Source organism: Mustela lutreola, chromosome 6 (assembly GCF_030435805.1).
Source record: "Mustela lutreola isolate mMusLut2 chromosome 6, mMusLut2.pri, whole genome shotgun sequence".
NCBI lineage: Eukaryota > Metazoa > Chordata > Mammalia > Carnivora > Mustelidae > Mustela > Mustela lutreola.
In genome coordinates, this window is record NC_081295.1 from 37,101,043 (window position 1) to 37,115,774 (window position 14,732).

General features: G+C 35.1%; 1 pseudogene; it reads left to right on the plus strand.

The window, feature by feature from the left end:
• The first annotated feature begins 5,837 nt into the window (after positions 1-5,837).
• On the plus strand, positions 5,838-5,955 carry LOC131834906 (U6 spliceosomal RNA; annotated as a pseudogene).
• Positions 5,956-14,732: the final 8,777 nt, after the last annotated feature.

Here is a 14,732-nt window from a genome sequence, read left to right on the forward strand (position 1 = left end):
TCCAATGTGTTGTTCCTAGATATGATTATTGAGCAGATTTGTCTCTGTTACCCCTGCCCATCCAGCTACAAGACATTTTGGTTATGCAAAGTAGACATACCTCATTTGTTGATGCTGATGAAATGCAGAGTCCACCACTGGAACATAGTCTCAAGTCACAGTTGAGATGAGTTACTATATCAGTACTTAGATATAAGCACCATAGTAGTGCTTTCTTTTAAGAGCTAAAGAAACGCAAAAACCCTCAGTTGGCATAACCACATGGGTAAGGGTACAGAATTTATTTTGACTTAAAAACTAAGTAAGAATTTGACTCAAATCGCAGGCACAAGGAGCATGAGACTCTTTTCTTCCTCAAGTCCTTGTTAGAGGCCACAAGTAAGGCTTAGAGTTCCTACCTGCACATAGACATCATGCCCCAGCTTCTAACTCCTCTTCTTTGGGTAGCCTTAGTGAAGTGAGAAGGTAACCCCAGAATTGTAGGAGGTGATAAATTGTTTCTGTTCCCTCATAAGGATCTTTCAACCTCAGGAAGATTTAGAATTCAGTATAGGTATATACTACCCCGTAACTTTTATATATTTAGGTTAAGGAGTTTTTGTATTTTATGTGGCTTGAAATGTAAAAAGAATTTAAATACCTAACTCAGTACTTGATTTAGCCTAATAGTTTTAAGCTGAAATCTTACCATGTATATAAAGTGTTGGAACATTTAATAGTCTTTAAGATTCAATATATTTATAAGTTAATTTATAGAAGTTATTAAGTACTTAAGAAGATTTTAAGTCAGTCAGTGAAATATATACAAAAGAACTAGGAAATATTGTCTTTATAAATATGGTTTATAATGTTTGTATGTGTTTGATTAAATTGGAAATGTGATCAATTTTTTTATTAAGATTTTATTTATTTATTTGACAGAGATCACAAGTAGGCAGAGAGAGAGAGAGAGAGAGAGAGAGAGGTGGAATCAGGCTTTCCGCTGAGCAGAGAGCCTGGGGGCAGCGGGGCTCAATCCCAGGACCCTGAGATCATGACCGGAGCTGAAGGTAGAGGCTTTAACCCACTGAGCCACCCAGGCGCCCCTGGAAATGTGATCAATTTTTATTCAGAGATTTCCCCCCACAAAATGACTGTTAAAACATGCTAGGCTAATATGTATAATAAAAGGATTTCTGATGACTACATCTTTCAACTTTATAATTATAATGCATGGATGTTGATTTTTAAAAACAGCCACAGATTTTATCATCATTATCATCATCATCACCATCATCATTGGTGTTCATATTAGTCTACTAGGGTTCCATAACAAAGTACTGCCAACTGGATGGCTTAGACAGCAGAAATATATTGTCTCGCTGTTCTGGAGGCCAGGAATCCAAGATCAAGAGGTCAAAAGGGTTGGTTTCTTCTGAGTTCTGTGAGGAAGAGTCTGTTCCATATCTTTCCCCTAGCTTCTGGAGATTTGCTGCAATCTTTGGTGTTCCTTGGCTTATAGAAGCTTCTCTGCCTTTGTTTTTGTATAGAGTTTCCCTATGTTCAAGTTTCTCTCTGTAACTAAATTACCCCTTTTGTTAAGAGCACCAGTCATAGTGGATTAGGGTCTACCCTAATGACTTCATTTTAATTTTATTACCTCTGTAAAACTCTCTCTCCAAATAAGGTCACATCTGAGGGACTTGGGGTTAGGACTCTAATATAGCTTTTGTTGAGGGAGACATTTCAATTTATAACACTGCTTATTGCAAGTCTCAACACTTCTTTTGGTCAAGTTCACTTCTCTTCATTAACTTGTGTTTTGTTGATACTATGTGCCAGTTTTTAAATTCACATAGTCCTGTGTTCAAATTCTTCTGCTACAACTCATTCAGTGGATAAATTGGTTTCTCTGGGTTTTTTTCTGCAAAATGAACATAGTAATATAATTTTTGCAATTCTATTTCACAAACAATAAAATAAGTAAACCAGAGGAATTTCTTATAAATACTGGAATCTTGGTAAGTGGAAATTACTACTGCTATTACTACTACTACTACTACTACGACTACTACTGCAATTGTTGCTACTACATTGTCTATACTTACTATTATTCTTGGAAACAAGGCAATGTTTGTTCTTATGTATGTTTAAATTGCCTATCATATTAGTGTCCTTTGGCTATTACAATAAACTACCACAAACTTAGTGGCTTAAAACAACACAAACCTATTCTCTTACTGCTTTAGAATTCAGAAGTCTAAAATGAAGCTCATGAGGCTAAAATTCCTTCTGGAGACTCCAAGGGAGAATCTGCTCTTGCTTCTTCTAGCTTCTGGATACTGTGGCATTCTTTGCCTTGTGCCCACATCATTCCAACCTGTGCTTCTTCTTCTTCTTCTTTTTTTTTAAACAAACAAAAAAAGAAGATTTATTTATTTACTTGACAGAGAGAGAGAGTGAGCACACAGGGGTAAGGAGGGGCACAGGGAGAGGGAATGAGAGAACCCTGGGCAGACTCCCCACTGAGCATGGAGACCAATGCAAGGCTCTGTCCCACAGCATGGAGATGATGACTGTAGCCCAAATCAAGAGTTGGATGCCTAAATGACTGAGCCACCCAGGTGCCCCTCCAATGTGTGCTTCTTGTTGTCATCAGAGTGCCTTCTCTCTGATTGTAATTCTACTTCCTCCTGCTCATAAGGACCCTTATGATTATATGGGGATAATCAGGATAACCTCTTCATTGCCAGATCATTAATTTCATCATGTCTGCAAAGTCCTAACTTTAAACATGTAAGACAATTTTGTTCACAGAGTGCAGCAATTAGAACACAGACATCTTTGGGTGCCATTGTTTAGCCTATCACATCAATTTTTTCATTAAAGCATTTTTCTCAACATTTGAAAACTAGGATTCTTGCTAAGTTGTAGAGACCCCATGACATGGTAATAATGAATGCTGATATATGTGATTATGATAGTGGCTTTGGTTAAATTCAATATTATTTAGTATGAGAAGAGAGATAATTTACAGATGAGAATGATGAGGCAGAAAGGGGGGAGTAGAACTATGGTCACTAGTGGTATTGTATGGAAAATGTCACAGTACTGTTCAAATGGAATATTGAGTTTCAGCTCAGACTCCAAAAGGAAAAGTATACGTCCTAGAAATAGGATTTAATCCATTTGCACCCTCTCTCACCCAGTGAAGTGGAACGTCACAAGCTTGGGAGAAGTCTGAAGAACAGCTAAGGCTGTAATCCAAGAGCAGGGAGAACCTAGATTACCATGTGGTCCAAATAGGAATGGAGTCATGCATCCCACGTGTGTCTCACAGAGCTGTAAAGCATAGTGCAGAGAAGTGGGCCTTCCTCAGAAAGCAACAGATACAAGACAAGAGACTTCGATTTGGAAGTTCAGAATAGTATTTCCTCCTTCCCCTTCCAGAATTTACTTGTTTCAACTCTGACTTGGATGTATCCATGTTAAAATTAGAATTCAAGAACAGTTTGGAGATATAATTCACAGGATACAGTAAAAAGGAAGTACTGCTAGAATTAGAGCAACTGATTAAGATTGCTTCTTCTGGTAATATAGCAGATACCATTAACATAATCCTGCAACAGTAAGAAATTCTGGATAATATACAACAAACATCCTTTTAAATGTATAGCTTAGCTTTTGAGAAATCAAGCTAATTCCTCAGGGTCCAAAAATAAAAAGGAACCTGAAAGCCAATGAATTATTTGCTGCCTTGGAGGCACCTGAATTTAAATGTCTTCTTTGACTTTAAGCCTGTTAATTCAATTATGCATGTAAAAGTTTTGAGGATGAAATAACCACCCAAAAGTAGACTATCTCAACTAAGAGTAGAGAAATTATGTACTTAGAAAAAAAGTGAAAAGCAAGAACTACTTGAGAAGGAGAGTTGAAATACTTTTCTTCTTGGACCTAAAAAATCTTTTTGCAGAGTTGACAAATGAACACCATGCAAAATCTAATTTTGAGGTGAGATGAAAACAAGTTTTCTTTTTGTCCTTTGCAATTGGAAAAGCACCTTTATTATTGTTATTAAAAAAAAAATCAATTGAAGTATTGTTGCACTCAGCATAATCCCTTCCAGTTCCACCCATGTCAATGCAAATGGTAGGTATCCGTCCATTCTGATGGCTCAGTGATAAACACAGGCATTATATGCAACTAGTGAATCATTGAACACTACATCAAAAACCAGTGATGTACTGTATGTTGCCTAACTGAACATAATAATACAACAATTAAATTAAATAAATAAAAATTATGGGCCAACCGCACTCGCTTTTCGGATTAACTACCCTAAACCCCTGGACCAGGCAAAAAGCAGGGAGTTGGCTTTTGGACAAGAGTCTGCCTTCTCCCCAGGTGGCTGGCCTCCTGAATAAAGATCAAATTTCTTTCCAATTAAAAAAAAATAAAATTGAAGTTTTGTTGGCACACAATATTACATTGGTTTCAACATAGTGATTCCACAGCCCTATGTTATTCTATGCTCACCACAAGTGTAACTAGCGACCATCTGTCACTATATAGTGCTATTATAATACTGTTGACTATATTCCCTGTGATATACCTTTTATCCCTGCCACTTAATTCATTCTGTAACCAGGAGCCTCTGTCTTCCATTTCCCTTCACTCATTTTGCCCACTTTCCTTCTGTTGGGCAACCATCACTTTATTCTCTATTTATGGGGCTTTTTGTGCTTTTTTGTTTTGTTTTGTTTTAATTTTATATTCAGCTGAAGTTATATGGTATTTGTCTTTCTCTAACTTATTTCACTTAACATAACACCCTCTAGGCCAATCCATGTTATTGCAAAGGATGATATCTTCTTCCTGCTCATAAGGACCCTTATGATTATATGGGGATAATCAGGATAACCTCTTCATTACCAGATCATTAATTTCATCACGTCTGCAAAGTCCTAACTTTAAACATGTAAGACAATTTTGTATCATCCTTTTTATGACTAAGTAATATTACCTATAAATGTACACCACACCTCCTTTATCCATTCATCTATCAGTGGATACTTGGGTTCCTTCTGTACCTTGGCTATTAGAAATAATGCTGCAATAAACATAGGAGCTCATATAGCTTTTCAAATAAGTGCTTCCTTTTTCTTTCAGTAAATACCCCATAGTGGAATTACTGGATCACATGATCATTATATTTTAAATTTTTTGAGGAATCCCTATACGGTTGTCCAGAGTGGCTACATCAATTTGCATTCCCACCAATAGTATATGAGGGTGGCTTTTTCTCTGCATCCTCACCAGCAGTTATTATTTCTTGCCTTTTTGATTCTAGCTATTCTGACAGGTGTAAGGTGATATTATAGTTTTGCTTTGCTTGTCCCTGATGATTAATGATGTGGAGCACCTTTTCATATACCTGTTGGCCATTTGTATGTCTTTGAAAAAATGTCTCTTCAGATTCTCTGCCCATTTTAAATCAGTTTATATTATTATTTTCATGTTGAGTTGTCTAAGTTCTTCATATATTTTGGATATTAACCCCTTCTTGGACATATCATTTGCAAATATCTTCTCCCATTCAGTAGGTTGCCATTTTGTTTTGTGGATAGTTTCTTCCACTGTGCAGAAGCTTTTTATTTTCATATAGTCCCATTACTTTATCTTTGCTTTGCTTTTTCTTGCCCAAGGAAACATATCTAGAAAAATGTTGCTAAGTCCTCTTAAAAGAAATTACTGCCTATGTTTTCTTCTTCAAGTTTTATGGTTTCAGCTCTCACATTTAGGTCTTTAATCCATTCTGAGCTTATTTTGTGTGTAGTTTAAGAAAGTGGTCCAGACTCGTGCTCGCTTCGGCAGCATATATACTAAAAATGGAATGATACAGAGAAGATTAGCATGGCCCCTGCGCAAGGATGACACGCAAATTCGTGAAAGAAAGTGGTCCAGACTCATTCTTTTACATGTAGCTGTCTAGGTTTCCCAGCACCATTTACCGAAGATACTGTCTAATCTCTATTGTGTATTCTTGCTTTTTTTCTCATAGGTTAATTGACCATAAAAACATGGTTTTATGTTTCAGGTCTCCATTCTGTTCTGTGGATCTATGTGTCTATTTTGTGCCAATATCACACGTTTTTTTTTTTTTTTTTTTTAATCACTACAGCTTTGTAGTACACCTTGAAATTTGTGATTGTGACACCTCCATTTTGCTCTTTCTCAAGATTGCTTGGCTATTTAGATCTTTTGTGGTTCCATAAATTTCAGTATGATTTGTTCTAGTTCTGGGAAAATTACTGTTGGTATTTTGATAGAGAATGCATTGAATCTGTAGGTTGCTTTGTGTGGTATGGACATTTTAATGTTAACTCTTCTAATCTGTGATCACAGAGTATCTTTCCATTTGTTTGTATCATCTTAAATTTCTTTGATCAATATTATAGAGTTTATCTAGAGTACAGATCTTTCACCTCTTTGGTTAAGTTTATTATCAGATATTTTATTCTTTTTGATGCAATTTTAAATGGAATTGCTTTCTTAATTTCTCTTTCTGCCACTCTGATATTAGTGTAAAACACAACAGATTTCTCTATGTTAGTTTTGTATCTGCAACTTTACTGAATTTATCTATTATTTCTAATAGTACTTGGCGAAGTATCTAAGATTTTCTTTCTATCATATCATCGGCAAATTACACTCATTTTTTCTGTGCAATACCAGTGTTTCTTATCTCCGCCCCTCCTCTAACAAGAGTTTTTCAAAATCTACAATGAGATGTTCTTTCATTCTGATAGACTCCAGCATTTTGTATTATTCTTTTCCCATTAGCCCTAGGCGATCTCACCCTTTTCCTTGGCTTCAATTACAATATACACATGTTGATAAAGTCAATTCTTGATTTTTCTCTCTTGCTCAAATCTATCTATTTTACATCCTACTAGATATTTCCATTTGAGTGACCCATAAGTACCAGGTTTCCTATGTTAAAGATGAGCTCATTATCCTCCCCCATAAAATATTCTGTTATTCCTTATGTCAGAAAGAAATACCACTTTTTACTTAATTGTCCACACTGGAGATCCAGATATCATTCTCTGCGCTTCATTCTCTCCCACCTAGTCAGCCACTGAAAAGCCACCTGACCATGTTCAAGTCACTGGCTATGATACTGACTTCAAAATATTTCAAGTATTCTTTACCATCTCAGTCTCAATAGAGTTTTACTGGAGAGGTGTTGTATAATCATCAGCTACCAGATATGGGAGATTACACACCCAGAATTGTCTCTATCTAATAGTTGGGAGATAAATTAGAAGTATGACTGTATACTCTAGAATAAATAATTAGAATTTTGGAGAATTTGAGGTGTATGTTTATTAAACCTTGGTATATGGATTTTTAAAAATTTGATACTTGAGAAATTCCGTATTATATTCAATGTTGGGAATTTATGGATATAATTTTCTAAAGTGTGAAATTGATAAATTGTAACCCTACTTAACTGAAATAGTTACCCTTGATGGCATTTAAATCTAAAAAATGTAAATAGAACAATGTCAAAATTAGTAAAATTTTGCAAAAGGAGAAGATGAAAAGAATAATAATCAATAATTTAAATTTAAATTTCACCATCTTGTATTCACCATGTTTCTGTTCTTACTTAGGGAAAGAAAAGAATATAAGAAGAAGCAGAATAAATTTTTAGTGTGTAATTTTCTTCATTATTTTGTTATTTTCTTTTATTTTTCAAATATAGATATGAATTATTTTACTCTAGATAGGTACATTGTATTTGTATTTGATTTGAGGCATGATAATAATAAAAACTAATAATAACATCTAAATGATTCTATTGTTCAATAGAAATTCTAAGTTTGTATTGTTTTCTTTTTTCTATAAGAATTTAATTAAAAAATTAAGAAGATGTAAAGGAAGGAGGAAACATAACAGAATATTTTGTCAATTTCTTTGCTGTATTAGTACATAATAGATCATTTATAATATAAAAAGTGTTTAAATAACCATTTGTAGTTTTGGTAAGCTTATTTTCAAAAATTTGAGATGTATTGTTGAATTTAATAAGACATAAGCTTAAAGCTCTGTAAAAATGTATCTGTAAGATAAGACCTTTTTTTTTTAACTTTTCTTTGAACTTTCTTTAACAATAGAGTAGGTGAGAGAAATAAACAAAGTAATTAGCATTATAAAAATTATCATTATATAGGAGGTGGGGTTACCAGGTGGTGGGTATTATAGAGGGCACGGATTGCTTGGAGCACTGGGTGTGGTGAAAAAATAATGATACTGTTATGCTGAAAATAAATAAATGAAAAAAAATTATCATTATGAAGATATCACAAAAATATAGAAAACAACAGATGTTCATAAAAATTTAAAAATTATTTAGTGAAAAAATGTTTAGAAAATATTCACTTGTGCTAAGTAACAAAAGAAAATTGAAGTAAAATTCTGTCAATACTAGTGAAGAAAAAAATTGGCAATAGCCAATCTTCACCCCATTTAAAGCACTAAAGAAAAGACTTCCCATCCTAATCAGAAATTTTATTTTACTTTATTTTTTAAAAGATTTTATTTATTTATTTAATTGCCAGAGAGAGATAAAGAGAGAGAGCACAACCAGGGAGAGAGGCAGGCAGAGCAGGCCCAGAGAGAAGCAGGTACCCAACTGAGCAAGAAGTTAGATGCGGCACTCAAACCCAGGATCCTGGGATTATGACCTGAGCTGAAGGCAGACGCTTAACCAACTGAGCCACCCAAGCATCCCCCAATCAGAAAGTTTTAAAAGGCTACTGGGGAATTGTATGAACTTCACAAAACTGTGGCACGCTGTCAGTAGTAGACTTGACTTTGAAATCATGCATGGCAAGAATACTCATGTTTTCTGCTTCATTCTTTTCTTTTATTGTTATTTTCATTGTTCTGGTGGTCTTTTTGATCATTGATTTACTTGAGAATGTCTTCATCCTTTTTTCCTGGTACAGAGCTCCTAAAACCCTTATAAACCCTTATAATGTCCTGAATAATAGAAGTCAGAGAAACATCTTTTATTTTTCATAACGAGCTCCTTTCAACCATACCTGAGTTTGTACTAATGAAGTGACTCTCGGAAGGTAGGGCTGGTTGCCAGAGGGACAAACCACGTGATTTCAGCGTTGGAAATTTCAACCCCACTCCTAACTTCCAGGGATGGGAGAGAGGCTGAGGTTTGATTTAATCACCAATGGTCAATAGTTTAATCAGTTGTGTCCACATAATGGAATCTCCATAAAAAAACCTAAAATAGTGGTTTGGAGAGCTTCCATATTAGTGAACACATCTATGTGCGGGGAGGGTGACATACCCTAGCATCAAAGGGAAAGAAGCTCTTGTTCTCAGTACCCTTGCAGACCTCACTTTATCTACATTTTATCTGGTCATCCATTTTATTCTTTAAAATAGATTGGCAAACATAAGTAAATATTTCTGAGTTCCATGGGCCATTATATCAGATTATTGAATGGGTATAGTGGGTAACCTGTCTTTGTAGCCAAGTTGAATACAAGTGGGTAAGTTGAGGATATGTTACTTGACTTGCTGCTGGCCTTTGAAGGGAAGGCAGTCTTGTGGGACTGAGTTCTTAAATCTGTAGAGTCCGGCACTAACTCTAGACAGATTAGACCTTTCAAATTAGAAGCAATTCTTTGCTACAGTAGATTTGAAATCATAATGTATGGGGCATGAATATACATAGTAAGCTAGCATTTTGCTAGTACAAAGATAACTACTATGTTCATATAGATCTGAGTTTCTTAAATTTTATTTTAATTCAACAAAGAGTCCTCAATCAAATTTTATGATTTTTCATAACAGCATGAGGCCCATGAATTTTGATGCTCCAACATAAAAAGATCATGTTGACATAAAGTTTACTGAGGACCTCGATTTATCCATGGAGATATCTTCTCCTAACACAGTAATTTCAACTGAACCCAGAATTTCATGTCAAACTCTGTCCTAGTTGGACATTATATCACATACACTGGGTTGTGTATTTGTGATTCTAAATAGTTTTTAAGGGACTGATATCAAGAGCCAAGTGTCTCTAAATTGATTCCAAAACGCAGAAATTACTTTTGTAAATGAGTCTCTTAATCTCTTGCTATTCCAGATACTTTCTATTGCTTTGTTTTTGCTTGCTACAGTGTTGTGCCTCAGCACAAAGATGGCAGGACTGAATTTGATGGCACATCTCACCACAAAGAGATGGATTACAGAGTTCTTAAATGATTCAGCTAAGGCACATGAAGAAAGCTATGTTGTTCACCTGTACTCTATAAAACTGATGGAATTACCCCCAATGAGCATGGCAAATCCCTAGCAGTAAATGCAAACCTTCTGCCTCTTATAGAAGCCCATTAAAACTTGAAGAATCCTATTGCTCTTAGAAATAGTCTTTGATGGCCCTAAAGTATCATGGAATTGCATACAAAGTCTCCCAAGAACCAAGTTTAAGAATTCTCGCAAGCTGACTCTCCTCCAACTGCCAGGGAGAGAAGCCAGAATGCCAACTAAACATTACCTAATTGCATTGCTTTAAAAAAAGCCGTTAGTGAGAGACAACATGAGAATGAGCTAGTTTGTTGAGGCATGCTTCAGTTGCAAATAGTACCTATTCCTGTCTCTTTTCTATGTCAATACAAGATTGAGATATTCAGTATCAGAACCCAAACTGGAAAATAGAACCCAATATTAAATTACGAAGAATAAATTACTTGGTGTAAATTCATTGCATGCATGCTACACTATAATGATAGAATATTGATAGGGATAAAGAGACATATTTTACACAGCAGCTGACCTCAAGAGGCTTATGACTTAGTACAGGAAAAGTAATAGGCATGCATGCATGACTAGAGCACAAATATGAATCACATTTTATAATGGAAAGGCGAGCAAAGTGTTTTGACAGCAAAGAGGAAGGAAACTCTTTGAAGAGAGTAAATTCTGAGTGAAGAATAGAAAGTTTACTTGGATTTCAAAGGAATATAGAATTCTAAGATAAAGGACTCTCACTGGCAAAAACAGAAAAAGTAATGAAAGTGCATCTGGTATACCAGGGTCAGCACATTATGTGTTTGGACCCGACCACTACAAATGTTTAAATGTGTAAAGGGAAATTACGGTTAGGGCAATATATGCCAAAGTAGGACTATTTTCTACTGAAAATCAAGAGTCATTGAAGATTTTTGAGGCTAAGCATGATATAAAATGAGCAAACTTTACATTTTAGGAAAAAAGTAACTTTGGTAATTATATAAAGAAAAACACGCCATGTGCACTCAATAACATTCAATAAACAGACAGTGTTTCAATAAACAGTGTTGCATAGTTGTTCTGAATAGGAAGGCAAGGTATAAGGCTAAACAATAAACGTTTTTAAAAAAAACCTGTTCTTAAGTATGTGTAGCCCCAATGAAGGAGATAAGATATTCTGGTAAAACCATAAATATGAGAGCTACATGTGCTAAGTGTCCAATGAGTGGCATGGAAAACACATGAAAAAGAAGTGGGAAAGCAGTTGAGAAGAGATGTGATAGAATGGTGGTGAGAGCTTCATGCAGGAGGTGGGACTTGAGAGAAGCCCTGAGGACAAAATGATGCCCAACGTGTGGCAAGAAAGAAAAGGCACACGTTACACAACAAACATAAGGGTGGGGAGGATTGAACAACTGGAAATGTGCTTAGGGTGAACATAAGAATAATTGTTGAGAGAGTACAGATGAGGACGTATTTAGAGAGATAAGAAATGGTCAATGCGCTAATAGCCAAGGATGCTAAACAGCAAACAAACAAACAGAAAAGGGATATCATTTAATTGGCCATATTCCTTGTAAATCTTTAAGGAAAGATGTTTTCATCAGTTTTCAGGAAGGCCAATGTGCATTTCCAAGGATATTCCCTGCTGCTGTGATAGGTTCTGGATCAAGGTAGGTCAAGTGGGAAAGGAAGGGCATTGAAGTCAATAGAGAAAGGACATGATGATTTAATGTCTGTAGAGACAGTGATTGAGAATGAAGTCAGGCATGACTCCAAGGTTTCAAGCTAGGACCTTGGGAGAATTATTATGTCTCTGATAGAAAGAAAGCCTTCTGAGATGTGAACTATATTTGGAAAAAGATAATGAATGTGTTTTTGAATAACTAAAAACTAGGTAATTGTCAAAGATCTGTGGAGAGGACCAGATGGAAGTTGGAGACTTAGGTTGAAAGCCCAGGGACCAAGTCAGGGCTGCAGATGTATATCATAAATATATCATAATATGTAACAATAATAAAACTATTAACATTTATAAAATTTGAAATAGTTAAGTTCCAAGATGTATTAAAGTATAATAAATTAATTGTATACATTGATTAAACAAAAGATTCTCAATAATAGAAGTAGAGCTTAAAAATGATTATAATATTAATACTAATTAAGATTTAATTAACAATATTTTTCTTAATTTCTTAAAGACCTTTTTTTTAGGGATTATGGTGAAGAAGCATAGATTCACATATAAAAATCTGGTTAAAATTAGAAAGAGTGTTTGATTCAGTATTTTTTCCCCTGTTACAAATGGCAATCATCCTATTGACATTCTACTGACAAACTCAGAAATAAGATCAGTTATTTCCAAAATAACTAATGATATGTAAATAGGGAAGAACCACAGAAGAACCTGTGTTATTGATATGTGAAAAACAAGTTTCATACTTTTTAAAGTAAATTTCATATGGCTTGGTTTTCTCATATGCTCATTACTTAGCAATATGGCCTTGGGCAACTTCCTGTGTTTCAGTTTCCTCATCTGTAGACAGGTTTAAAATAGTACTTGCGGGGCACCTGGGTGGCTTGGTGGGTTAGGCCTCTGCCTTTGGCTCAAGTCATGATCTCAGGGTCGTGGGATGGAGCCCTGTGTCGGGCTCTTTGCTCAGCAGGGAGCCTGCTTCCTCCTCTCTCTCTGCCTGCCTCTCTGCCTGCTTGTGATCTCTTGTCTATCAAATAAATAAAATTTAAAAATTAATAAAAATAAAATAAAATAGTACTTGCTTCATAAATTGCTAAGATTAAGGAAGATAGAACTTATAAATAACCTATGACAATGCCTAGCACAAAGTTAGAGCTCTTTAATTTTTGGCTGTTATTACAAAGAAATTATATTTGTGCATGATGTTTGGGAACTTTAGAACTTTGTAGCATGAGCTAATAAAGCAATTCAGTTTTCTTGCTATCTTAGAAACTGCTAGTGGAATGACCCTTGGGTATATGAATTTGAATGAATACATAGAAAGTTGAGAGCAACAAACATTTATAATCATGGAACTCAAGTGGTCCAGTCACAAAGCAATGATGTATAGAGAAAAATACAGTCCAGTTGACTAAAGTATTTGAGAAAATAATATATCTTATGTGCACTTTAAAAAATATGCAAATGGACCCAAATACTAGATTACCATGATTTTAATCCCCTTTCTAGTTTAGCATTTCCATATATTTTTTTATTTTTTTAATTTTATTTAATTTCTATTTATTTATTTATTTATTTAAGATTTCATTTTTTTACCTGACAGACAGATCACAAGTAGTCAGAGAGGCAGGCAGAGAGAGAGGAGGAAGCAGGATCCCCACTGAGCAGAGATCCCAATGCAGGGCTCGATCCCAGGACCCTAAGATCATGACCTGAGCCAAAGGCAGAGGCCCAAACCCACTGAACCACCTAGGCGCCCCTTTTTTTTTTTTATTAGTACCTTCAAAGAATCTCTTAGGCAGCAGAAAATAAACATAACAGTGAAACAAAATGTCTACTTCTATATTTTATTGGTAATGTCCCTAACCAGTAGTACCTAACCATATATCCATCCATTATCCACTCATTTGTTCAATAAGAATGAATTACACCTCTACTTCATACCATGCATTATGATAGAAACAGAAAGTAAAGGAAATAAGTTATTTTTCCTCCTAATAAGGAATTTAAAGCCTAGGAGGTGGAAAATATATTTTTAAATATTTTTAATACACCCTGCTAAATCTAATAAAAATCCATTCAAATTACAATGGTGGCACAAAAGACAAAATCTAAAGTGGATCAAACCAACCAGATTTTCCCCAAATGGCAATGTGCTGACTCAGGTGAGCAGAAGTTCCTGATAGGCTAGAAAGTAGCAGAAGTTCAAACATGGGGCAGAACATGTGCAAAGCTATAGAAGCAGCTAACATTCAGGGATCCATAAGTGATTAATTAAGGTATAGGTTGTATTTGGGAAATGGTGAGCAGTTAGAGAAATAATTAAAGAGCAGAATGTATGTAGAAATAGAAAGTTAAGTAAGTTAAATCTAGGGAGTTAGGAAGATATCAAACACTTAAGGAGCAAAGTAGCAATTATCAAATAACTATTTTCTCCGAATTTTAGTTGAACTGTGTAATAGTTCTTCTACTCTGTTCTTTCCTGGGTTCTGTTCTTTCTAATTTCCTTTTCCATTCTACACAGATTCTGCCCATGTAGAAGAATTGAGCCTCACGGAAATACCTGTTCTCATGGACACTGCTCAATTTTGACTTTAAAACTTTGAGACATTGTATCTCAAATACATTTGGTTTCTTTACTATAAATGTTATTTTTTTCTGTTTCTGTTTTCTTATGGTACAAACCAGTTCTACAAATAACATTACAAGATGGGCTCCTTCTCTAGTG